Source organism: Oryctolagus cuniculus, chromosome 6 (assembly GCF_051225735.1).
Source record: "Oryctolagus cuniculus isolate XC-2025 breed Fujian yellow rabbit chromosome 6, ASM5122573v1, whole genome shotgun sequence".
Classification (NCBI taxonomy): Eukaryota; Metazoa; Chordata; class Mammalia; order Lagomorpha; family Leporidae; genus Oryctolagus; species Oryctolagus cuniculus.
Window position 1 is genome coordinate 55,431,476 of NC_142872.1, and position 27,366 is coordinate 55,458,841.

The window sequence follows — 27,366 nt, forward strand, 5'->3', positions numbered from 1 at the left end:
GTTGCAAGAAAGTTGAAGGTGACCTCTGGCCTTTTATTTGTAAGGTTGATGAGGACAGTAAACACAGTGGAATATTTATTGAAGTTTCATATTTAAGCAAAGATTTGGCACATAGCTGAATCCCAGGGTGTTAGGAATTGTACAATGAACACTAATTAACCCCATGTTAAAGCTGACAAAAATTGTCTTCTGGGGAAAAATGTGGGCCAGCTGAAAGGAATCTTTTCCCAGTTGCCACTAGATAGGGGTTTCAGCAACTCAAGGATGTGTCTTAATTTGGACTTTGATTTTTATTAAAAAAAAAAAAAAAAGAAGAAGAAGAAGAAGAAGAAACCATCCTTCTATTCAGGTGATGACCAAGCAAATCTCTTTGCATTTGAATTAACAATAGAACATGTTGATGAATCCTGCTTTCATGTTTGAATAAACTCCTCAACTTTTTATATATCACTCTCCAAAACATAGTGATAAGAAATACTATTTTGGCTGGCGCTGTAGCTCACTAGGCTAATCCTCCACCTGCAGCGCTGGTACTCTGGGTTCTAGTCCTGGTCGGGGCACTGGGTTCTGTCCCGGTTGCTCCTCTTCCAGTCCAGCTCTCTGCTGTGGCCAGGGAAGGCAGTGGAGGATGGCCCAAGTGTTTGGGCCCTGCACCCGCATGGGAGACCAGGAGGAAGCACCTGGCTCCTGGCTTCGGATCAGCGCAGCACGCCGGCCGTAGCGGCCATTTGGGGGGTGAACCTATGGAAGGAAGACCTTTCTCTCTCTCTCTCTCTCTCTCACTCTCTCACACTCTCTATCACTGTCTAACTCTGCCTGTCAAAAAAAAAATACTATTTTTAGAAGATTAACAGAAGGACATTCATTCTTTATAAAAATTATTTTCTCAACAGGTAGATGCTTTTGGCTTCTTGTGGAATTGCTGTTGCAAAATGTGATTTGACATCATGCTAGCAGATGACATTGATAGGAAGTGTAAAAAAGAGTAGCATGTGGTACATGATTGGATGTAACATCCTGACCAGTGGAGGATGTGGTCTATCACAGCTAATAGTGTTCTTCTGTATAAGAATCAGTATATGCCTAGCAAAATAAATTACGTTTATTGTATGCATACTGTTATAGCACCTGTGTTTCTCTCTTTGCTTTGGCTACTAGGAAGCATCAACTTAATCCTTGGGCTACTTTAAGCTCTGAATAGGACTAGATGCATCCCAGTCTTAGATCAGTTTCTTCCATTTATATTTTTCCCCACCCTAATTTTCCTTGAACTTCAATTTACCAAATTATTTTTTATTTCCACATATTGCAACTTCTTCAGATATTTGGTAAAATAACATGAGAGATGAACAAATATATGGATATGTGGACACATAAAATTGATAGCCTTTTGATATACCTTCTATATACATATTATGTTTTATATATGATTTAAATAATATGTGAATTCTATAAAATTTTGAAGAGTGGAATCAAGGCTAGACACTAGCAAGAGAATAGTCTGAGCAGGATTTTTAGTAGTTTTTAAATCCAGTTGCACCTCACATTCATCAATAGAGATATTTTGAAAATAGAGAAAATTATTTCCTCTCCCCAAGGATTTTAGTATTTTAGATCTTGGGTAGAAGCCTAGCCTCTTTATTTTAGAAAGCTTTGGAGATATTGTTGATATAAAGCCAGAATGGAGAACTAATGCCAAAAGTGTTTAATGAATCAGAACCTGCTAGAAGAATAAAAGACATTATTAGAATCACCATGTGAAGAATGGACAATTGGAGTAGTGGTTAAGTTGCCGGGTAGGGATGCTTTTATCCCATATTGGAGTGCCTGGGTTGAAGTCTCGGTTCTGCTTCTGTTTCCAGATTCCTGCTAACATGTACCTTGGAAGCATGTAAAAGAAGGCTCAGCTATCTGGGTCTCCACTACCCTAATGAGGGTCCTAGATTGAGATTCTGACTTTCAAATATATTAAGTAAATAAATATTTTTAGAAAGAAAATAAAATACCAATGGGTTCAAAAGCTTAGTGCTCGCTTACTTGAGTCACAAAAATAAATTGCTTCAAATTATCAAGTATGTGCTAAATTCCTACTCTCTGCAATGCCGTCTGATAGGTTATAACTGAGAGTTTTTAAGTCGTGTTAGTGTCATGGAGTCAGTTGAATAAAGGCTCTTCTGTATTGCATCACCACTAGCATCACTCAGAAACATCTATTGAAACATTTCCTACCCTAGCAGTGTGCTATGTGCAGAAGATACAAAGTGCTCTAAGATAACACTGTTCTGTCAGCTCCTTGGAGAGACAGGAGGTGCACATAAAAAGGATAATTAGCAGTGCCAGGTAGCATATGCTAAGTGCCAAATAGGTGGTGGCAACAATAAATACTCTGTGGGTTTCAGGGTTGGGGGCAGGATATCACTGTGAGCTCTGGGATTGGAAGCCTGATAGAGGAAGTGGGACAGTCAGGCTGACCTTGCTGTTTGTGTGGGAATTATATAAATGCTTTCCTAAAAACCAGGGTAACTGCAGTTAGCTAGTTGCTCATGCATATTTACAACAACTTTACTGTAAATAGACTGCCGTATCATTTTATGTGTAACTATGGATTTTTGGAAAATAATATTCTCCTCTCCTCCTCTTCCTCTCTCCACCTGGCCCATGCCAAATTGTATCTTGATATTTGTTTCAAAGCTACCAAGCAGGAAACCAGTTACAAATACCTATTTGGGGGAGATCAGAAAGCCCTCATCTGTCTATAAAGTGACCTGCATTTATGAAGGTGGTCAGCTTTTTCTCTAGGGTTTCAATCCACCTTTGGTTGACTGCTGTTTTAGTAGAACTGATTGTGTTTCAGTCTAAAAAGCAAATCTGCTTTATTATAATTAGAGAGAGTGAAATTGTGCTTAACAATTTTTCCATTATAAAAATAAGAAAATGCTTGTTAACATATAATGTATTCACTTAATATGATAAGAAAAGCACTTGATTTCATTTTCCTCCTAAGTATAAAAGCCATTTAGAAGGAGTTGTTTTTATAGTGACTCAACAGAAAATATCTCTGCCAAGATTGAAAGCTAGCATCAGTGAGTATGAGAAGGAAATATGGTTTACATTTACAGAAGTCTCAATATATGAGGGCAGCATGCTGTAGAGGACATGATTTATAGAATGATCTTGAAATTAATAAACAATTACAATAGGAAGTTAAACTGTGCTTTAAAAAGGAAGGAAAAGAAAAGAAACTTAACGGGTTTTTATGAGCATGGAAAAAAATTCATGAGAATATCCAACCATGTCTAGATGCTTTCTATCAAGCGAGTAAAGAGCACTTTAAAATGTCCCTGATAGACTCTATACAGAGAAAATAGCATTGGTCTAACTTTAATAAGCAGAGAGTTGGAAAGAACATGGGAGGCTGGCTCCCCTGAGCTCCCAGCTCTAGCTCTGTCTTTGTGTATCCAGATGAAACCTGAAGAATTGAATCTGTAATGAGTCCTCCCACCCAGGTGCAGGGCAAACAAGTCCAATTTTTAAAAAGTGCTTTCCAAACAGAAGTTCCTGCTTTCTCTTCCTTTAGATTCTGACTTGTCCATTTTTACTCTTCTTCTCCCTGTCTCCCAGAGCTTAAGAGCTTCATTACCATAACAGAGAAGAACATGACCTTGAGATTGGAAAGTTTTTGAAGACCCAACAATCCATGCTCTCTTTGTCATGATTGTTAAAAAGCTGAACTTAACTTTGATTCATGAAGATTCAGCTGCACACAGACAAAATAGAGCCTCTTGCCATTTTGAAGTAAACATTAACAGCAACCCATTTGTTTTAAACATTGATTGATTTGTTGGTTGGTTGACTGATTTGAAAACCAGCATGACATTGAGAAAGGGAGAAACAGAGAGAAGAGGGAGATACCTTTCATTTGTTAATTCACTTCCCAGATGACTGCAATAGCCAGGTCTGGACAAGGTCAAAGCCAGGAGCCAGAAAATCCATTTGGATCTCCCACATGGATGGCAAGAGCCCCAGGATGTGGGCTGTTATCTGCTGCCTTCCCAGGCACCTTAGGAAGAAGCTGGATGCAAAGTGGGTTAGTCAAAGCTCAAACAGGCGCTCTCAGTTGGGAAGTGGGCATTGCATACAGCAGCTTAACCCTCTGCACAACACCAACCCCATTAACCCATTTCTTACAATCCAAGTTACTAAAAGAGATTGATTTGAAAATGACTCAGGACATCACAGTTGTGGGTTCTTATGAGTGAGAGTGAATCCATAAACTTTGCAGGACAGATTGTGTTTGGCACTATCAGATTATGTTTCATAACAATAGGAATTTGCAGGCCTGAGTCACAGTGTTTACAGTGTAAGCTCTGTGGCTTGTCCTTTATCATGGCACAAAGATTATATCTGCTTACAGTAGAACAGACAGTGAACCATAGAGAAACTGAAAGGAAGATGATATATATTCCTAACAGTTTGGGATCCATTTGTACGGTTCCCTCCTCCATAGTTTTCAATATATTACCACTTCCACATGTACCCATTTCAGTGACCCTGACCCTTCTTTTTGGGAACCTGCCTATATTTGTTCTCTAGAATTGCCATAACAAAGTACCACAGACTGAGAGGGTGAAAGAGCAAGAATATGTGGTTGTCCCTTCCTATATGTGGGTTCCACGTATGTGGATTCAGTCAACTGTGGATTGAAAATATTTGGGAAAACAAATCCTGTCTATACTGAACCTCGTGTAGATATTTATTTCCTCTCATTCCCTAAACAACACAGTATACAAAGCATTAGTGGAAGTAATCAAGAGATGGTTTAAAGTATAATGAAGGATATATGTAGGTTAAATCACAGACATGATAAGATTTCGTATAAGGGACTTGGTATACATGGTCATCCTGAAACCAGTTTTCCATGGATTCTGAAGGATGACTCTATTCATATTCCTAAATGTTATGGAAGCTAGAAGACCAAGGTCAAGGTGTCAGCTTGATTTATTTCCTCTCTTTGGACTGCAAAATGGCTGTTTTTGAATTTTCAGTCATTTTGCTTTGCTTGTTTGTGTACTTGTCTGAGTCTCTTTTTTTAAACTTCATTTATTTATTTTTGTTTATTTGAAAGGCAAATTAATAGAGAGGGAGAGAAACATACACACAAACACACAGACATATATATATAGAGAGAGAGAGTGAAATATATGTATATCTATCTATATATACATATATGTATGGGGGGGATCGTCCATTATTCTTTCACGCCCCCCAGTGCCCACAATAGCTGGAGCTGGTCCATGCAATAGCTAGGAACCAGGAACTCCATCTAGTTCTCCAGCAGAGGCAGCAGGTTCTTGAGCTATCATCTGCTGCCTTCCAGGCTGTGCATTAGCAGAAGATAGATCAGAAGTGCAGATCAGGCTCAATCCTAGGCACTCCAGTATGAGACATGGGTATCCCAAGCTTCAGCTTACCTCTCTGTGCTACAGCACTAACTCCTGAATCTGTACAATTCAGACCCTTGGTATTCTATCCTTTGACTTCCCAAATCTGTGTCCTTAACACATGCATAGTCTGTCTACCTCTGCAACTCAGAGTCCATTGAATGCAACAGCAAAAGCAACTCAATTTGGCTTCGGTTAAGAAAGGAAAATTCTTGACTAATGCAACTGATAAATTCAGGGTAAATTTGTCACATCTTTAAGCACAACTGGATCCAGATTCTGTAATGACTTTAGTAAATAATAATTCTATCTTCTCTGTTTTCCTCTGGGAAGGCTCTTTCTCAGGCTCTCCCTCATGGACACAAAATGGCGCCAATTTTTAAATTACAATCTAGTCTAAACGTGCTTCCAACAGCAAAGAATAGCTTTCTTTCTATCAGAAAAATAGTTTCCTAGCTATTACAAAAAATAAAGTACCAGATTCAGTGCTCGTTAGCTTAGTTTGAGTCTTAGACCAATCGTGAAACCAATCCTGTGATCAGGTAAACAGGAAGCTCTGATGGGTAAGACTAGGAACCTGCATGTATCAACAATGGACTGAATCCTATGGGGTGAGAACTGGGGAAATGTGTGATCTCTGAAGCAATCAGAATTACTGAGGAAGGGTGCTAGGACAGGCAAAATCAATAGATGTTCACTTCATCACTCCCTCTCTCCTGCCTCACAAACTCCCTGTTATTGTCACACATCTGCTGAGACAGCACCTCCTCTCCAGTATCATCTTGGGCTCCCTTCAGTAGAGAAAATACCACACAGTATCTTGTACGTACCTTCACTATTACCTACAACTTTCTGTCTCAGTGAACCAGGAGATCTCTGTAAGGAACAGAATCATCATGCTTTCTCTCAGACACCTATGCCAAACACAATACTTGATGTATAGGGTTCGTGTATCTCTTTGTCAATGAATGCATGAATGTTTGAAGCTGCTCAACTCAACTATAATTTGTAGAAGTTTCTTATTTTGTGGGAAGCGTTTGTTATTCCTAATATAAATATTGAAAAGGAGCCAGATTGTAGGGATACCTCAGATAAACATACCTGACATTGATTCCCAGGTTGGAAGATACTGCTGATGTCATCATCAGATGATAGCAGTCAGAGGAGAAAATGAGGGAAATAAAGCAGTTAGGCATTTTGTGTTCTATCTCTGAGTTTTAATTCCCTATTTTCAAAACAGACTATATTTAGATTGAGTTTTAGATGTTTTGAGGATCTTTTGAATGGTTCTGTTTGAAGATTCTGTGGTGAAAGGTGATACATAAAGTGCCAGGCAGGAGGGCTGAATCTAGGGATGTGTATGGTGTAGAATTTACGTGGGCTCTTTTGAGACTGAAGTAAGCAAATTCTCGAATTTGGGAAGGTGTTGGAACTCACAAGGATATCTGATATATGGATCTACCAGCGTCCCAGAGAAGTAAAGATCTACCAAGGGTAGCTTCTTGCCTTCAGACCCTTTCTGTGCTGCTGGTCTTGTCATGTTTCTTGCACTCAGCCTGCTTCTACTTCTGTATTCTTTTTCTCAGTGTAGACATAGGAATGCCTTGATCCATTTGTCTGTGCCTGCTCTCTTCTTCTTGTGCCCTAAGCAAATGTTATCTCATATTAATGTCTATATTTATTTCCAGAAATGTCTCCATTTATTATTTCTCTGGTTGGAGGCAGATGGCATCTTGGCAAAAGCAAAACTTTCTCTTGTATTTTCTGGAGTTTTTCTTGATCAACAGTTATATTTTGAGAAACTAGAAACCTTTTTTTCCTGTTAGGCCATGAACTCCAACTGCATGTATTTCAACAAGATCCATAAGTCTCTAAGTCTGTGACTACAGAAACTAGTCTGTCTACTTCATTACTTTCGTATCCTTATTTGAATACTTTATATATAGTGAGCACTAAATGAATGTAATTTTTGATACCTGAATGAGAAAATAAATTTATAAATAATGGCTTTCATTTGAGATATCCTTGTTTTACAAATGATGAGGAACCTATTTTTCACATTTTGGTGTCTGTATAACAGTTGTTGGTGCTGTTCAATCACTGTTAGCTAAAGAGCCCTGTGATAGGAGTGTCCATTTTTACAAATGTGCATATGCAATAGAAATGTTAAACCAAGGGCTGACATTGTGGCTCAGCAGGTTAAGCTGCTTGTGATGCCAGTATCCCCTATCTGGGTACCAGTTTGAGTTCCCGCTATTCTATTTTGATCCAAGTTCCGGCCAGTTTGCCTGGGAAGGCAGAATAGGATGGCCCAAGTGGTTGTGCTCCTGAGACACGTGTGAGAGACCAATGTGGAGTTTCTGGCTCCTGGCTTCTCTCTCCTTCCCTCCCTCCCCTGCTTCCCTTCCCTCCCCCCTTTGTTACTCTGCCTTTCAAATATTTAAAGAAAAAAACAGAAAACCTTAAATCTAGTCAAATGCATTATTGGTAATAGATGTTAAATTTTAGTGATTTGCTTTTAGATGCAACAACTTCAAGTTTCATTTAATGACTGTTTCTAGGCAGAATACTGTATTGTCCTGCTCATCTGATAATCTTCCATTCATAGTTTTTCCTGAGATCAGCAAAGTATAAACAGCTAAATTGACAGAATGGATATTAGCAGCATGTGGAAAAAAATGCCCAGATGATAGCACAGTGGTATTTAAGAAATGTTGGATTCCCCAGGTCTCTAGCACAGAGTTTTTATTCTTATTTATTTATTTTTTTGACAGGCAGAGTTAGACAATGAGAGAGAGAGAGAAAGGTCTTCTTTTCCGTTGGTTTACCCCCAAAATGGCTGCTATGGCTGGGGCGCTGTGGCTGGCACGCTGCGCCAATCTGAAGCCAGGAGCCAGGTACTTCCTCCTGGTCTCCCATGCGGGTTCAGGGCCCAAACACTTGGGCCATCCTCCACTGCCTTCCCTGGCCACAGCAGAGAGCTGGACTGGAAGAGGAGCAACCAGGACAGAACCCAATGCCCCGACCGGGACTAGAACCTAGGGTGCCGGTGCCACTGGCAGAGGATTAGCCAAGTGAGCCACGGCACTGGCCTCTAGCACAGAGTTTTGTGAATTGAAAAACAGACATTGATAACTCTGAATAAAAAAAAATCATTCAGATAAAGTGGAATCCAAATACGAAGGGTCTTATAAATTGGTGTGTGTGTGTGTTGTACAGGAGCGTTATACAGTTAAAATTAATTGATGTCTAAATGAATCTTTTGAGCTCTGTCAATAGGTTAAATGATAAAGCATTATGCTATAGTTTGGCAACATGTTTGTTCCTTGGTCATTCACAACATCATAATGTATCATTCAATCAGTAGACTTTAACATTCAAAAAATGACAAAATTGATGAAAGAGATCTTTTGGGGGATCATGTCTCAAATCTTGCCACATAAGGTAATTCCTGTTTTCCTTGTGAAACTAAATTAAGGTACTCCCAGGAAATAGGCTTGGATTAGACAAAAGGGAGGTTTCCCCGTAGCCATGATATGTTCAGGACAGGAGCTAGCTATTGAGGGAAGTAGTGAGTTCTTTAGCCTCTGAGATTTTCAAGGCAAGCTTTGTTTGGTGCCAATGGTGGCTAAATTCTATGTATACAGAGAGCACCTGCCCTTTTAGATATATTCATCCTTCTGTGAAATGAGTGGTTGAAGTTGTGTTCCCTCCTTCTGAAAACATACATGCAAAAAATAGTCAGAAATGAGACTTTGCAGACTGCTTTAATCAATTCAGTAGAAGGATGTGAAGAAACAAAAATAGTCATATGGGGTCTCAAGTGTACTGATCTGGATAAGAGAGAAAATTGCGTTTAGTTTGTATTTTAGAAAATAAGAGCCAGCACCGCAGCTCACTAGGCTAATCCTCCGCCTTGCGGCGCCAGCACACCGGGTTCTAGTCCCGGTCGGGGCGCCGGATTCTGTCCCGGTTGCCCCTCTTCCAGGCCAGCTCTCTGCTGTGGCCAGGGAGTGCAGTGGAGGATGGCCCAAGCACTTGGGCCCTGCACCCCATGGGAGACCAGGATGAGTACCTGGCTCCTGCCAACGGATCAGCGTGGTGCACCGGCCGCAGCGGCCATTGGAGGGTGAACCAATGGCAAAGGAAGACCTTTCTCTCTGTCTCTCTCTCTCACTATCCACTCTGTCTGTCAAAAAATAAAATAAATAAATAAATAAATAAAAAACTCTATTAAAAAAAAGAAGAAAATAAGGACAGTATTTGTTTGTGTTCAGGTATTCTTGGAGAGAAGCTTTTTCTGGAATCTATTATGCATTGCTCTGAGGTACCTAATGTAAGGAGATCATCATATTTGCATTCTTGGTTCATAAGCAGAGCAACAGCTTAGTGCAGCTGGATCTATGCTTTCACACAAGTATATAAAATAAATCCAAGAGAAATTCGGATTGGATTCATGTGCCTTTTAAAAATCTTTCATGAAAAAAAAAAAACTTATTGATACCTTCAAGACATCTTGAGAAGAGCCTTGTCACATCCATGTATATAACTATAATTCATCATGTAGAGTACCATGGCTAGTAGATCCTTTTCTTTGGTTGTAATTTGGAGTAACATGATTTGGCTATTTGTAGAAAGATGGTGCCATAGCTAAGGCCAACCAGTTTCAGAGGGCTACGATACAAGACTGGACACGAGTCTCATCCTCCATGCTCCTGAGCTATGTATTATATTTCTCCTGTCTCTGAATGGATTCTTGCTGCCAAGGATTTATTGTGTCTTTCACCAGCTTGTTCCTACTCTTTGTTAAATGTCCAGTTCAGGAGTGACTTCCTCCATGACAACGTCTGCAGCTCATTCACTACAGACTTCCATATGCATTCATTTTGACTTAAAGACTTGCCATCATGCTGGCACTGTCCCTATGTGCATCTAGAATTAACCACACTGTGGTGGTCCTTTGACTAATCTGCCAGTTCCACCAGGATTCCAGGGGTAGTCTGAAGGCAGACGGATTTGCTTATTCCCATTACTGGGACAGGCTTAGTATAAGGACTTTTCTCAAGAAAATGATGACATGATTGATATTACATGTAAACTATACCATGTTCACTTGTGAATAAATTATTCTTTACTGGCATTTTATTAGTTTTCCCTGAAGATGCATATTTGAAAAGTCTTATTTTCTAGTAGTCATCTTCCCCTTAAATATTTTATACAAATGTTATTGAATATTATGAAGAGTGTCACTCCTTTAAAGAACAGGAATAATTAATTTAATTGATTTAGGTAGATGAAATACACACACACACACACACACACATACTCAGGCTGATTCTTTCTAATGATTAATTATGTCTTCAGATTTAATATTTGACACCTCTTACAATTGAATGATTCCCCCATTTCTTTTTTAAATATTTATTTGTTTTCATCTATTTGAAAGGCAGAGCAAAAGAAAGAGAGGGAAACAGAGAGAGATCTTCCATCTGCTGGGCTGAAGCCATGAGCAAGGAAACAAAGCCAAGTCTCCCATGTGAGTAGCAAGGGCCCCAAGCATTTGAGCCATATTAAGTTGCCTTCCAGAATGCATCAGCAGGAAGCTTGTTCAGAAGTGAAGTCACTGGACTGCAAACTAGTACTCTAATTTGGAATGTGGGCTTATCAGGTAGCAACTCAACCCATTGTACCGTAACATCCACCCTTCCCCCGTTTCTTTTTAATGATGTACCTCCTTCAGGGAACTTTTCTGTGTTTTGGCTTTACATCCACTCATGGTCCCAAGTTCTTGCCTTATGTGGATCCGTTGAGAAGCTTTTCACAAAAAAGAAAGAAAGAAAGAGAAAGAGATAACGAGATACAAGTCAATTCTAAGCAAACTGTCATTGGATTTATTAGATCATTAATGGGAAAAACCAGAGTTAAGGGGGCTTCAGGGTTTGTAGACCCTGCTGTGCATAATGTCATCATGGACCCAGGTTCATTCAGTGTTTTTATTTTTCTGTCCACATGCTGGCTTTATGCTTTACAGAGTTTTCCTTTGGCAGTGTATAGACTAGTTGACAGTAGCAATCTGTGTTTCTTCCTTCAGATTCAGCAAGAGAGAGGATGCCTTCCCCACTGCCTCTCTGTGTATGCGTGTGTGTGTGTGTGTTCTTAGAACAACAACAACAAAAATGTTTCCCAGTGTCTCAAGAAACCTTTTTGTGTCTCTTTGTACTGGCTTGGGCCCTATCCTCATTTCTGAACCAATTCCAAATCCTGAACCAAATCTCTGACCAGAAGAATGAGAGTAGTATTAATAGTTCAGTATCTGAGTGGATGTGAAGTCACTAAGAATTGTGACTTTCACACAGTGGGAAAAAGGTAGGGTACATGAAGGCAAATAGCTTCTGTGTCTAACAAAATGTATTTCCATCACTGAGCCCTATCTTTTCTTTAAATATTCCTGGGACAGCTGAAAACTAACATGTTCTAGAATAGAACACCTCTTTGCTCTCTACAGTCCAATTCCAAATCTTATTGCTTTGTGAATTTCATTGACCTTCTCTCTGCTATTATCTGCTCCTTAGGATAAAGCACTGTTTTTAATCCTGATTTGCTCCCAAACATGGTACAGTGGAAGGAGAGCAAAATACCTGGTTCATTCATTTTGCTACTAAATATATGGAGTCTCTACAGTATGTCAGGTAGTAGGAATATTATTGTATATAAAGTATTAGTAGGCAGATTAGTAATGTAGTACTGGCATTTACTGGTAGGGAAAAAAATGTCATGTTCCTTACAAACACTGAACAAATTTTCACATACTTAGAGGATTACAAATGGTGACAAATGCTCTGCAGGAAAAGAATAGGGTAACATGAAAGATAGAGTAAAAATGGAGTTCACATTAAATTGAGTAGATAGAAAAGATTTTCCCAAAGAACTGACCCTTAAAACTGAATGCTGAAGCATAGAAGGAGGTGGGGGGACAGACAGGCAAAGAGAGAGGAAGAGCATTGCACACAGTAAGAGTCATGTCCAAGGGTATAATCCAGGAGCTGAAAGGCTTCCAGCAGGAGTGCGGTATAACACAAGTCAAGACAAGAGTGCTTCAAGAAGAGACGATTGATGGCACAGTTTAATGCTCCGTAGGGATTGAATCAAGACTGAAGAGCAGTTGTTCCATTTGGCAACATGGATATCTTTTAAGAACAGCTGGAGCAATTTTGGTGGGGTGATGAGAACAAGAGCAAGATGGAAGAGGTTTAATAAATGATTGCCAGGTGACAAACCTGAGACCTTATATGTGTATAACTCTTCAGAGAAGTTTTTCTGTAAGTGGAATCAAATAATAGTTGATTGCTGAGCAAGACTGTGGTCATGGAAGTGTATTGTTAATTTTTTTTGGTTTGTTTTGAAATAAAACTAGAATTTCAACTTGTAAAATCGAAAAACTCCAGAAAGAGAGGGGTATATTTTTGGTTTCTATTTTTTGTCTGTTTAGTTTCTTTAATTGATGCATGTCTCATTCATAGAAAAAACACATGACACATACTAAATCTTGATTAATAGTCTGGAAGTGAAATGAGCTAGATACATTAGATCATGTTTATGTGTAAATGGTAAATATCAGTTACAGAATATGAGGTCCAAAAATGAAAAGATAACCCTTTCAGGAGCAGGATTCAGATCCCGTTCACCTGTCAAACGTTTGGCATCTAGCAGAAATAATGACCTTTTTTGTCCATCGTGATAAGAGAGAAGGAAAAGGTGAGTATAATATAGTAGATTTGTAGATGTCACATGAAGTACCCACCCTACATCTTAAAGACTGCAAGGTGAGATTATCAGAGAAAGTAAGGAGGGCAATGTGATGATGCTCACCATCACTGCTGAGAGTTGGGACAGAATGTGATCTTGTTTCCGGGCAGCATGAGGACCTCTCTCATAAACACACATGTCCACCTTTCTACCTTTGTTGAATGATCCACATTCTTGTTTATCAGCACAGATGTGTTGTGCAAGGGCTAGTGTCTGGCAGAGCTTATCCAGGGTTTTCCAATGTGGATTAAGACACAGAAGAACTGACGAGGTTTCCCAGGGTGTTATTGATGAATAGGAAAAGGAATACCTTGGTGGGCCCACAGAGCAGGAAACATGAGTTGTTGGGTCTGAGCTAAAAGGAATTCTCATAGTGAACTGAAGGGCTTAGAGGCTGTGTCATCTGCTAGTGTACCTGCAACTGTGATGTAGAAGGCTGCACTGCTCGTTCCTCTTGGTCACCTCATCAGGACAATTCATATATCTCCTAGTATCTCTGCAATCTGCAGCTTTGTCTCCATTTCCCCTGATCTCACCCTTGCCTGAGTCTTTGTTACTTTAATCAGGCGTAGTGTCCTGTCTCCTCTCACACTTGTCCTAATCCAGTGGTTCTGCCCTGAATTCTGATTGATTTCAAAACAGTGTCTCCTTCATACAGGATCCCACTTCTGGGACTTGATTCTGTGACTGGGACAAGTCTGATAGCCTCAACTTGGTCTTAAAGGCTTTCCAGGACTTCACCAGCCCTTACTATTGAATTATTTTCCAGTATTTCCTTGTCAGGAGTTCACTTAGTGCCTATTCTGTCTGCTTATCACTCCCACCTCTCCTGCATTAAATGGGAGTTCTTCCATTCTCATTCTGTCAGTGAAAATCACTACTTTGCTTTTAATTTAAATCCTTATTTCTTTTTCTTAAACTATTACTTGTGATTACTATTAGTTAAAGGTGTTTTGTTCTACCAAAGATTTATGTAACCTTTTTTTAAAGGATTTGTTTATTTATTTATTTGAAGGTCAGAGTTAGAGATCGATCTTCTATCTGCAGGTTCACTCCCCCAATGGCCGCATCGGCCTGGCTCAACCCCAGTGGCAGCCAGAAGCTTTATCTGGATCTCCCACATGGGTGAAGAGGCTCAGGGACTTGAGCTGCTCTCTCAAGTGCATTAGCAGGGAGCTGGATTAAAAGTGAAGCAGCCAGGACTCAAACTGACACCATCATATGGGATGGAGGCTTTAGCTGCTGCACCACAGAGTTGACCTCTTATGTGTACTTTTAATGTGATCACATCAGAGGTCTAAATGCTTAAAGCTTAAGAACACTTTTATTTTTTTTTCCCCATCCATTGTGGGTTTTTTCCCCCCTCCTATTTTTTTTTAAGATTTATTTATTTATTTATTGGAAAGTCAGAGTTACACAGAGAGAAGAGAGGCAGAGACAGAGAGAGGTCTTCCATCCGATGGTTCACTCCCCAATTGGCCATAACAGCCAGATCTGTGCTGATCTGAAGCCAGGAGCCAGGAGCTTCTTCATGGTCTCCCACGTGGGTGCAGGGGCCCAAGGAGTTGGGACATCTTGTACTGCTTTCCCAGGCCATAGCAGAGAGCTGGATTGGAAGAGGAGCAGCCAGGTCTTGAACCAGCACCCATATGGGATGCCAGTGCTTCAGGCCAGGACATTAACCCACTGTGCCACAGTGCCGGCCCAAGAACACTTTATTTTTAACCCCATTTTAATGGATTATCATAATAATGATAACTGTAATAGCAGCAAACTCAGTCATCTAAATATAGAAAATTAGTGTGTGTATGATTTCCATACCTCTCCATTTAACATGTGCTAACCTCACTCCCACACAATGGAATATTAATTACAGTTAAAGAAAACAACACTGCTATTTTAGGTATTTGGAGCTATCAACAATATTGCAAATACATTTCACCATGAGCTGGACAAGCGGTTAGGCGGCTACAGCTTATGGTGTCATTGTCCCAGGGAGGCATCTGGCTCTAGTGATGCAGTAAGGAAGAGGCAGGTCTCTGCAAGTGAAGGAACTCAGGAGGCCCAGGGGCTGGGTGTTACAGGGGGACCGTTGCCGGTGAATGGTGTGTCCTGAGAGAAGACGTGGGCATTGTGAGTGGGTAACATGTGAGTGACTGCTACCTTCTGCAATGGTCAGGCTTTAACTCTGGCCTGTGGGTGAGGCCTCAGAACGTCTCCTAAGGGACAGAGGCTTTTTTCCAGGGGGAGTGTGGCACTTCCTCACTTGGATGCTCCCAGAGTGCCATCCTGTGGCTAAAATGAGCTGTGTGTGTGTGTGTGTGTGTGTGTGTGTGGCAGTCTATGGTGTTTTCTAAGGAGTTTTATGAGCAGCAGAAGTGTAGTGAAGGTAAGATTGATCACAGCTTCCAAAAAGCATGACCGAAAGGAAAAGGGACAGAGAGCTGTGAAGGCCCTGCTTAGAATCCCTGTGGAATCGGTTCCAGTTCCAGTGCTCATCTGGCCCACTGCTGTTCTATTCTGGTGTCTCAGTCTTAGTTGCCACTTTAATTCCTCTGCTGGTTTCCATGGTTTCTCCCCCCCCCCCCCTTTTCAAATGTACATTAGTGATGATGTTTGCTTTTGTCTTAATTTCAAAACAGGTTTTAAAACGCTAATATTTGTAATGTCTAGAGATTAGGTCACTTGACTTAAGGAGATTCAGCTTTTCACACTTGGGCAAACTGCAGTGGAACAGTGCCTCCCAGACAAAGGATGCTCCCTGGCTCTTTCCCACTGCCTGCAGCATGTGAAATCATAGGACGTGAAATGTGACATATTATTTTAATTCCATTCTTTAGTTCTAATAGCAGCGTAAGGAAACAGGTGCTCTCATTTACTTGTGGGAGAAACACAAAATGATGGAAAATTTCTGGATGACAATCTTACACTGGATATAAAGGAGTAATTCAAATCTCCATGTATCTTGAGCCAGCCAGTCTTCCTTTAGGAATTTGTCCTCATGAAATAAACAGAAAGGTCTACAGTATGTATGTGTAATTTGCAGTAACTAATTTTTCAAAAATCTGATTATTTGATAATAGGGGATTGGCTCAATGAGGTATGGAAGATCATACAGTAGTAATGTTGACAGACTATTAAATATAATGTTGTTGAATAAAGAATATTTAATGACTCTTCGAAATTGTCTGAATATTTTCGTGCCAACAGCAAATTATAGAGTAGTGATCTGGATCACCGAGAACATAAAAAGGACCAAAGAATCAACCCTCTCTGTTCTTTACTAGAAGTACAGCCTAGCAGAGGGAGAGACAGATAATGGAGATCCGATCCAAAGAGCAGCTTCCTAAATCTCTTTTCACTCCTGGAACTTACGCCGTCCTATTGGCAGTCAGTCACAGGTAGAGCCAGGCATTGCCAGTGCTCGCCTCCACATGCACATCCAATTCCTTTGTTCAGTCCTTTTCCTTTTCACTGGTGGCCTGAGTTGCTCCTCCCTTCTTGGGGACAGGGAATGAATGGCTAGGGCAGAGTGCAAGTAGGTCTGGTGTTTTTCCCCCCTGGGGTGTAAGTGTTTCCTTTTTATGGCAAAAGAAGGGTAGGAACTTAGGCTTTGGCATTTAATCCTTTGCAGCTTTTCACTGCTTTTATTTAGTTTAGGATTCAGGAGAGGAAATGATAGTTATCACTTACACTTCTCTAAGCCCTAATAAATATGGGCTACAAAATTGTTGTGTTTGTATCTGTGTCTCCTTTGGTCCTTTGAAAATTTCTTGGACATTGTGTATTATCTTTTACTCCCATTGTTTTCACAGCATTTTTAAAAAGATGTATTTATTTAATTATTTGAAAGCCAGAGTGACAGAGGGAAGGCAGGAAGAATGGAGAGGGAGGGAGAACGAGAGAGCTTTTATGTACTGGTTCACTCCACAGATACTGTCAGTGCTGAAAGGGGTGTAGGGCAGGTGGGAACAGGCTGAAGCCAGAAGCCAGGAGCTCTATCTGGATCTCCTGGGTGACAGTGACTTAAGCACTTAAGCATAATCTAATGCCTCCCAGGCTGTATTATAGCAGCAAGCTGGATGGGAAGCAAAATAGCAGGACACAGACCAGGCACTCATTATATGGGATGCAAGCTCCAGAAACAATGGCTTTACCTGCTGTGCAACATTCACCTCTCCACCAGCATTCTGAAACACATTCATATGTAAATTCCTGGAAGTACTTATGGACCCATGCAAAATATTTTCTACCAGGACCATTCACATTGTTTTTATATATGTAAAGTATTCATTCATGTAAATTTTATATATTTACATATTTATTTTATAAGCAATATAATCTTATATTTATACATTAATATAATAAATTAGTATACAATCAACATAATCTTATATATTAATAATCAAAATATCTCTGCTTAAAAGCAAAATCAGAAAAATAATGACTAAGTTCTCCTGATGTGTATGCACATCTTACAGTTCTTGGTGTGTCTTGAAGCAAGTGAAGGCAAGCACCCAATAGGGTATGACAAGGTAGCCTTTCTCCACTAGGTCAGGACAGAAGTCAGGGTGCCTTTGGCTTCATGAGCACAGGGAATAGCTCTGCTTACTCACATGTGTCAACAATGGAGAGATGATCTGGTATTGGGGGTGAGGGGAAGGAGGAAGTGTAGGTCCTTGTGGGTCAGATGGATAATTGTGGGGTGTGCTTCGCGTGCCCAGCTTCCTCACCAAGCTCCTAATTGACCTCTCCTTGAACCCATCTACTCAGCTGTCCAGACATCTCTTCATTATTTGCTTTGATAAGTTAATAGAAAATCAACCAATGTTAGGATGGAGAGTATCAAAGTGCTGGGTCCCCACTGAAACATCCTATGGAGCTTAATTTCAGAGATGAACCAGTTGTTAAAATATTATTGATAAAATAATGTCAATAAATATTTTTAAAAGATTGATTTATTTGAAAGGTAGAGTTAGAGACAGAGACAGAGACAGAGTGGCTGGAGCTGGGCCCATTTGAAGCCAGGAACCAGGAGCTTATTTTGGGTCTTTCACGTGGGTGCAGGGTTCTAAGCACTTGGTCCATCCTCATTGCTTTCCCAAGCCGTAGCAGAGGGCTGGATCAGAAAAGGAGCAGCCGGGACTCAAACTGGTGCCCATATAGGAAGTTGGCACAACAGGCAGAGGTTTAACCTACTACACCATAGTGCTGGCCACCTGTCAGTAAATATTTGGTATTATGTATTAGGCACTGTGTTCGACCTTTTCCATGTAGTATGTGTATTTGAGGCCCTCAAATAGTTACCAAGAGCTTAAAAATTCTTATATACTTTCTGTAGATGAGAAAGCTCAGACAGAGAATTTCAGGAATTGCCCAAGGTCATCCACCCATTACATGACAGACCCGAACTCCCATGTAAGCAGCTTGAATGACTCCTGAGTTCGTGCTCCTTGCTACCACCTCCAACACCCTTCACCGCCTGATTCTTCTGAAGGTGACATTAATTAACTTTCTGAAGTCAAGCTGTGGTTTTGAACTTTTTGGAGAAATACTATCAAAGTTTTACGCTGGCACATGAGTTTTATTAAAAGTAATTAAAACAACAGCCCAGTCATCAAGGACACATTTGTGCTGGAAGGAAAAAAAATAAATGACAGATGCTTGAAATAAAAACCCTAAAGCAATATAGAATCAGGTAACAAAATACGATGAGGAACCAGCCTTACTCCCGTGATTCTTCCTCTCCCCTGTGTTAGTCTCAGTTTATCTTCTCATTAGAAAGAACAAAACCCTGGGAAAAAATAATTTCATTGCATATCATTCCTTTCTGCTTTTTGAATTTGAATTTGAGAACGTGAAGCCTGAGAAATCCCAGAATCTGTCTTTTTAATATGAAATTTAATTTAGTGGATGGCATGGAAGAAGAACTGTAGAACCTATAATGGATTTTTATTTTTTTCTGAAGGAACATGAAATTAAATATCGGTCATTATTTGATACGCCTTTAAATGTAGGCTCTAAATCCATCCGATCACAGGGACTTCCAGATGTACCAAGCATTAGTGTGACAACTGAAATGGTGAAATGCCTAAAAAATGATGAGAAACCTCATTTTCGAAGCCAGATGACAGATACAAAAAGTTGGCAGGATGTCTAAAAGAAAGCATAGCGTGCAGAGGGAGATCTAAAAATACTGTCAACAAAAACTGAAAGACAACTTGGAATTTCACTTCAGAAATGTTGTTGATTTTAAAATAGTACCAGTGACTTCTTTTCCCCTTTACAATGGAATTTGTTGAGTTTTCACTGTAAGGGATTTTTTTTTTAAATACTTGTGCAGTTGTAAGATTTCAGTGAGTGCTCTAAGTCTCCATCCTGGTACCATATTGCGCTTCTGAACATGGATGCTCAGTGGGGGCTAATTCACTTGTGGCTCTTGGATCATGTTTCACCCAGGCTGGCAAGCAGCAGTTATTATCAAACTCTACTCTGCATCAGTGTCTCCTGGAGAGTTCAATAAAATAAACATTTCTGGCTTCACCTACAGATTCTCGGATTCAGTGTGTCTGGAAGGGCCCTGCCTAATATTATATATTATTTTTAAAAGTTTATTGATTTTCATTTTATTTGAAAGGCAGAGACAGACAGACAGAAGACCTAGTTCACTCCCCAAATGCCCACAATAGATGGGGCTGGGCCAGACTGAATTTTTGAGCCCAGAACTCAGTCCAGGTCTCTGATGTGGATGGCATGGACCCAACCACTTGGCATCACTTGCTGCCTCCTTGAGTGCACATGAGCACAAAGGTGAAATGGGAAATGAATCCAAGATTGGAACCCAAGCAGCTTGACATGGGATGTGGGCATCCTAAGTGGCATCGTAACTGCTACATCAAACATGTGCACCAGGGTTTTATATTTCTTTCACATGCTTAGGTGAGGTCTTTTCTGCTGGTACCTGCACCATGTTTTCAGAAGTGATCTGCACAGAGGAGGAAGAAACTGGCTTCCATGCCTCTTCCTGAGAACTGGTATCCATCAAATCTGAGTTGATGTGGTGTGTATTAGTGCCACTGTGGGAATGGCGGGAAGTGGTAGGGGATAACTGCCAGGACTTCAGAATTGACAAACATAGCTAAATCCATAGATTGATGAAATCAGTGGAAGAATTAGTAAGTTATGGATTGTATAGCAGATTCAAAAGTCCTGTAAATAATCTAAAATACTGTAAATTTCTGGAAAGAAACAGAAATTTACGAATGCCTTTGTGTATATGGAATGTGCTAAAGGAAACTAAAAACAAAAACACAGTGGCCCAAAAAAGGAATTCTGATGATGCTGTCATTAAATCAGTAAAGCATGAATTAGGCACTGTGTGGGAGATAGCTGTGTGTCTCTGCGATCAGTGGTAGGTGGGGCAGTTGACAGCGATCCTGTCAATGCTTGGCAGGATGACAGAGGTAAAGCTCAGCTGGCTTCTTTGGAATGTGTATGATAGAATATTAACTGGGCAGCAGAGTTTTCAGAATTTACTGGTGTGCTTCTAAAATATATAGCCCCTTCAACCCTATCTTTAGGTCATATCAGAATTGAAACATTGTTGAAGTCAATCCAGGAAAAGAGCAGATGAAATACAGGGTATGAAGTCCCAGTGCTGCGGCGCTTGGAAGACTGCAGAACAGGCTGCATGAGGATAAGGGAGACAGTGGTAAATGATGGCAGCTGGCCATGCTCTTTAGTTAATGAACATCATACAGAGAGGTCTCACCTTTCAATGGAGCACATTGTTTTGTTTCCTTCTTTTTTTCCTTTCAACCTCTTTCTGTGCTTCCCTCCTTCTTCTTTCAGTCCTTCCTTATACTTTTGCATCCCTACTGTGCTGAGAAGGCTTTGGAGAGATAATGGCATGATTGGGACAGATATTGTCATTCCCTTCATGGTTCCATCATCATTTAAAGCAGGGCCTGTGACATCAGTAATTTAAACTAGGAAGAGTCCTACAGAGTCAGGGTGTGTGCTATGGAAGCATGTGACAGCGCAAGAGATCAAGATGATCTTCCCTGAAAGATATTTGGTCTCACCGTGCTTGGAAGGACAAAGACTTGTGGTTTGTCTTGCTCTTAGGCTCTGCCCCTGGGTCACTGGCCAGGATATCCTAAGCACACAAATGCTATGTGTTGAATCAAGAATTGTGAGCTCTGACCATGAATAGGGCTGGCTAAGTGAAGGGTTAAGTGGTAGCGGGAGCATTCTGGGAGGATGAAACCTGATACTTTTGCCCAGATAAAAAGCCAAGTAAATGGGGCAAGACTCAGCCCCATACACATGGAAAGGACTTCAAGAGCTCCTGGATGAATGGAATTGGAAGATAAGTTTATTTTAGTGCAAAAAGAATCTGCAGCCCTTGCAAAGCTTTTTCATAATACGTGTTTCCCATAAATTTTTTGAAGATTCCCTCAGATGGTAGCTGTTACTCCCATGTGGCTATTAAGCACTTGAAACACAGCTAGTCAAAAGTAAGATACACAGTAAGTTGTCAAATATACAATAGGCTTTGAAGATTTAGTATGAAAAAAAAAACCCATAAAATAGCCCAGTCATAAATTTTAAAATATTGATTGTGTATTGAAAGTACTATTTTTTGATATGATGAGTTAGTTAAATAAAATACTTATTAAATTAATTTTACCTGCTTCTTAATTTTTAATGTGATTCCTGGAATACAACATTACGTATGACTTGAATTATATCTCTATTGCATAGCACTAATGTCTATCTACTTATAATATGTATCTGTATTAATACATGGTATGAATGTATCTAATTTGCATTGTATTTTGTAATCTGTATATATGTATATGTTGACATATTTATACATGTGTATGCATACACACATATACATATACTATATATGTACATATATATTTAAATATATGCATACATAATACATACATATATACTGAAATATTTTTATATAAGCACTATATACATACATGTGCATATTATGTATAAAATATATGTTACATATTTATATATATTTTATGTAGGTATATATGTAAATGTATGTATATGCACACATACATGGTTTTACTTGGAGATATCATGTAAGGAGACTCTGGCATGTTATGGTAAACTTATGTTCTCTGATTTGAAATATTAGAACATTCCAGCTCATTTGTCCCTGCTCTGTGGCAAGTCTCTTCACAGAGAGAAACATGCATCCTGCTGAAATGCTGTTGTTATAAAAGCATACTGTTTTTGACCTATTATTTGTTTGTAGTATTGTGCATCTCAGTACAACAATTTTAATATCTAAGAATGCTGCTCAGTGAATTGATGCAATGAACAGTGTTTGAAAAGTGTAGCAATGGATGTAAATGCCAGCCATATTTCTTTTATGAGCCCAGTTCTTTATTTGCTTAGGAGAGGTTATGTTGATTGGATGGCTTTGGTATTTTTTGGTGAAGGGGTAATATATTGAGGCAATTGGTTCTCTCTTTGGAGAAAGAATAATTTATGGGAAATGGAAGTAGAGTGGGATTGTACTCTAAGATAGGTGCTTTAGATCCCTTAATAGGAAAAAGTGGATTCTTTATAGTCTGAATACCATCAGCGGAATTGGTGGTATCTGCAGAGGAACATGGTGGAGAATTTGGTTGTGCGGATGAGTTTGGCAAGCACACACATCACTGGAAGCATGACAAGTAACTTTCTATTGATCTCACCTGAGGGGACTCTGATTTCTAACAACATGCAAAGCTATAAGAACAAAATGACAAAATACAGGAAAACATGAAACCTAAATAGTAACAATATGAGGTTTAATTAAAAAGCATGCTAATCTGTAATGCTTATGTCTGTATTATACTTTGAATTTCTATGGATTTGAGAAGCAGAGAAAGAGGAGAGGGAGAGAATCAGACAGAAACATAGACAGAGAGACTTCCTATCTTCTGGTTCATTTCCCAAACACCTGTAACAGCAAAGGCCAGGCTGGTCCAAAGCTAGGGATCCAGGCACCCAATCCAGGCCCAATCCAGGTCTCCAACCTGGGTGGCAGGAGCACAATTATATTTTCAGATACTATTTTTAATTATCTTACTCTGTTCTTCATTCATTTGGAATGAGGTAACAGCAAGGTCTAATACCCACCCCCCACCCCTTTTTTGAAGCAGAACAGACACCAGATAAGGCTTACTTGCTTCTTTCAGACAAACCAATTTGGGTGAAGTTAATAAGTCATTTGATTTGTATTTCATGCATGTGCTGATAAAAGGCCATGTGTCTGGGCCCTCTACATCTTAATAAAAGATGAAGGGTATCTCACTGACCTCATAAATTTCTTCTGTGAGATTTTCAGCTTGATAAGACAGAATCAAACTCATTTTGGACTGTGGATTCACAAGGCAGTGAGGCATCATCCTCTTCGTAATTTGGAGATTTTGCTTCTTTCTTTTGCTTTGGTCATAATGATGTTCTAATATACAAAGTTAGAGCTTTGGAATTATAGGCTCATCATCTTAAAATCTGAAGGATCGGTTATTATGGTTAACTGTTTATTGAATGCCTACTATGTGCTAAGGCAGATCTCACAGAGTTGAAATATCATCCACACTTGAAGTGTAGGAGAAAAAATTTTGCAAGAATTGTTCAGGAAAAATAAACAAGGAAGAGAAATGAATTCAGGACCAAGGTCAGGCCTTTTTTGGGGGTGGTTTGGGAGTGCCTAGTGTGATAGACTTCTCCTAGAATCTGCTCAAGTAGGAGTTCACAAGGTTAATTTGTTCTATGCTTCTGAAACCCAGAAGAGAAAATTTTAGAGGGCTATGAAATATCCTCTCTGAGGTTAGGGAAAACTTTGCAGAAACTAAAAAAGCTGCAGAATAGAAGTGTCAGAGGTGATAAAAGAAGATATTGAGGGGGTGGAGATGCTGAGCCCAAAGCTTGGGGAAATAGTAGCCTGTGGTATAGTTCAACAAGTATGTAGGCATCTGGCTATTTGTTAATCTAGGCCAATGAATGTTATCACATAACTCAAAGAAAATATTTATATCTCAGTAATAGTAGTAGGCAACTGAGCTGCAGGGGTTGTCCTTCACACTCTCAGTCATGGAGGAGAGGGACTCAGGGTGATAAAGACCTCACCATGCACCTTCTGAGGTTGTCTCCCTTTGGGCTGCCTGTATTGGGAAAGCAACACAGAGAAGGATTGTCTTAGTTTGTTTTGTATGGCTGAAACAGAGCACTGTAGCCTGTGTGTGATGTGTGTAGAAAAAAAGTCTATTTCTCACAACTCTGGAGGCCGAGAACCCCACAGCAAGGCACTGACATCTGGCAAGTGTCTTCTTGCTACATCATCCTGTGGTGCAGTGTCATAGCAAAAGAGTGTGTGCAAAAGAGTGAGGGAGGGTGACCAAATGCATCCTTTTTTCCAGAACTCACTCCCACAAGGAACTGAACCATTTTAATGGAAGCAGCATTAATCCATTCATGACAGCAGACCGTGAGCTGATCACATCTTCCAGATCCCACCTCTCGGTGCTTTCATTTTTTTTTTTTAAATTTTTAATTAGTTTTTAACAGATCCAATGTGATTTGCAGATAAAATTCTATGGCCGTTATGATATTTCCTACCCTCCTGCTCCCTCACCATCTCTGTCTCTCGGCCTACTTCTGTCTCTCTCCTTTTTTTCGGTGTGTGTGTGTTTGAGATAACACATTTTAGATTTACATTACAGTAAAAAGGCTTAATACTTTGCCAAATAAGAAGTTTAACAAATAAAAACAAAAAGACTCTAATGTAGTACGAATATAGACAATGTCTATAAACAGTAATTGAATGGAAAAATGACCATTTCATCCATATACAGAAAATTTAATAGATCATTAAAACCACTGTAGTATAACATTCTTAATCATTGGTTTAACAAAGGTATAAAACTAAGTTTTACAAGACTGTATTTAAGTTCTAAAACATGAACTTTGAAGGGCACATTCAAACCATAACACTCCATCCCACTCCTGGCCCAAATTCACATATTTCTCACATGTAAAATACTTTCATTCCATTCCAGTAGCTCCAAAGTACCAATTCAGTCCAACTTAAAAATCCAAAGTTTATAGTCTCATTTAAGACGCAGGTAGAATTCAAAGTACAGTTGATCCCAAGGTAAGTTGTTCTTTATCTATAACACTGTAAGATTAAAAAGTCATGTGCTTTAAAAATACAGTAAGGAGACACGCATAACATAGGCATCCCCATTCTGAAAGAAAGTGGGCAGTGAGAAAGGAGCAGCTGGTCTCATCCCAGTAACTCCGAAACAGGACAGGTCAAACAACCTCAAGCCTTAATGTTAAAATAACCTCTTTTGATTGTGTTGAACAACTGGGTGCCCAGGTGCATAGTAGTTCCAAGCCCTGTGGCTTTGCTGGCCCACCTAGTAGCTGGCTGAAGTCTTGTGCCTACAATGTTCTCAGGTGGAACTGTGACCTGGTGGCCCTACCCTTCTGACATCTTGTGAGTGGTCCCACTTCCAGGGCTCTACTAGGCATTGTCCTGGTGCACTCTGTGGTGATTTTGCTCCTGTAGAATCCTTTGAAATATATAGGAAGGCTACCATTGCCTCACAGCTTATGCACTCTTGTGAATTTGCAGTTCCAGCCCCACATGTACACTGCCAAGATCTACTGCTTATGCCTCATAGAACCATGGCAAAAGCTGCATCTGGGGTGGCCAAGGAGCGGAGTCCCAAGGCAGAACAGGCCGCAAATGCCAAGATACCAGTTGCACATCTATGGAAATCTTGCCCTCAAATTCCTGTTCCAGGGCCTGTGGTGGGCGGGCCATCTCAGGGGTCTCTGAAATGCCTTCAGGATCTTTGTTTCACTTTCTTGATGAACATCCCCTATCTCCCTTCTGTTTCTAATGACATCTTTAGCCAGTAGTGTTGGTTGGTTGGCCATGTTCTTTGCTCTGAAAGTGCATGTACACTCTACATAGCCAGGCTACACATTTTCCAATCCTTTCAACTCTGCTTCTCTTTAAATGATAAATTCTGTCTGAAAACATTTTGACTCTAATTATATCTTATTATATGCAGTTAAAAATAGCCATGCAGTTCCTTGAACATTTTGCTTAGAAATTTCTTTCACCAGGAGGCAGTGTGTGGCTCGCTGGTTATATTATTATTATATGTTATATTATATATTATGGGATATTTCCATATCCCATATTAATGTGCCTGGAGTTTCAGCTGTTCTGCTTTCAGTCCAGCTTTCTTCTAATACACACTCTGGGAGGCAGCAGATGATGCCTCTGGTACTTGGTACTTCTACCCACTTGGAAGACCTGGATTGAATTCTGGGCCCTTGTCTTCAGCTTAATTTGCCTTGACTCTTGCAGGCATTTAGGGAGTGAACCAGCAGATGGAAAATCTCTTTCTGTTTCTTTCAAATAAAATAAAAATAAATAATTTTTAGAATAAAGAAATTTCTTCCACAAAATATCTTAATTCATTGCTCTTAAATTCTGCCTTGCATAAAATACAGGTTCTTTGCCACCTGGTTTTCAGTACCTTTCACCTTCTATTTATTTGAGACTTCGTCAGTTTGACCTTTACCATCCAAGATTCTATTAACTTTCTAATCGCAACTCCGTAAGCAATTTCCACAAATTCCCCACATTTCGTAGCCCTCAAGAAAGTCAGGCTTTCAGCAAAATCACCCTTCTGTTTGTGTATATCTAAGCTTTTTCAAGCCTGTTCTTCCAGGTCTTCCCAATACTCAGTTCCAAAGCAACTCTCACATTCTTGGACCCCATTTTTTGGTACCAGTTTTCTATCTTAGTACAATTTGTGTTGCTATAACAGATTACCACAGACTGAGTAATTTAAGGGAAAATAATTTTATGTCTCATAGTTTTGGAGACTAGGAAACCTCACATATTTAATACCAGTTTGCCAGCATCTGGTGAAGGTCTTTTGATGCTTTCATCCTATCATGGAAGGTGGAAGAGCAAGAGAACCACAAGAGAAAGTGAAGGGAGGAGCTCAAACTCATCCTTTTATCAGGAGCTACTGCGCAGTCCAACCCACTCTCTGGATAACAACATTAATAT

At 39.8% G+C, this 27,366-nt stretch overlaps 1 protein-coding gene across 10 annotated transcripts in view; it reads left to right on the forward strand.

Moving 5' to 3' along the window:
- TENM2 (teneurin transmembrane protein 2) overlaps positions 1–27,366 on the forward strand; it is a 1,297,938-nt gene that overhangs the window by 251,912 nt on the left and 1,018,660 nt on the right. The window lies entirely within an intron of this gene.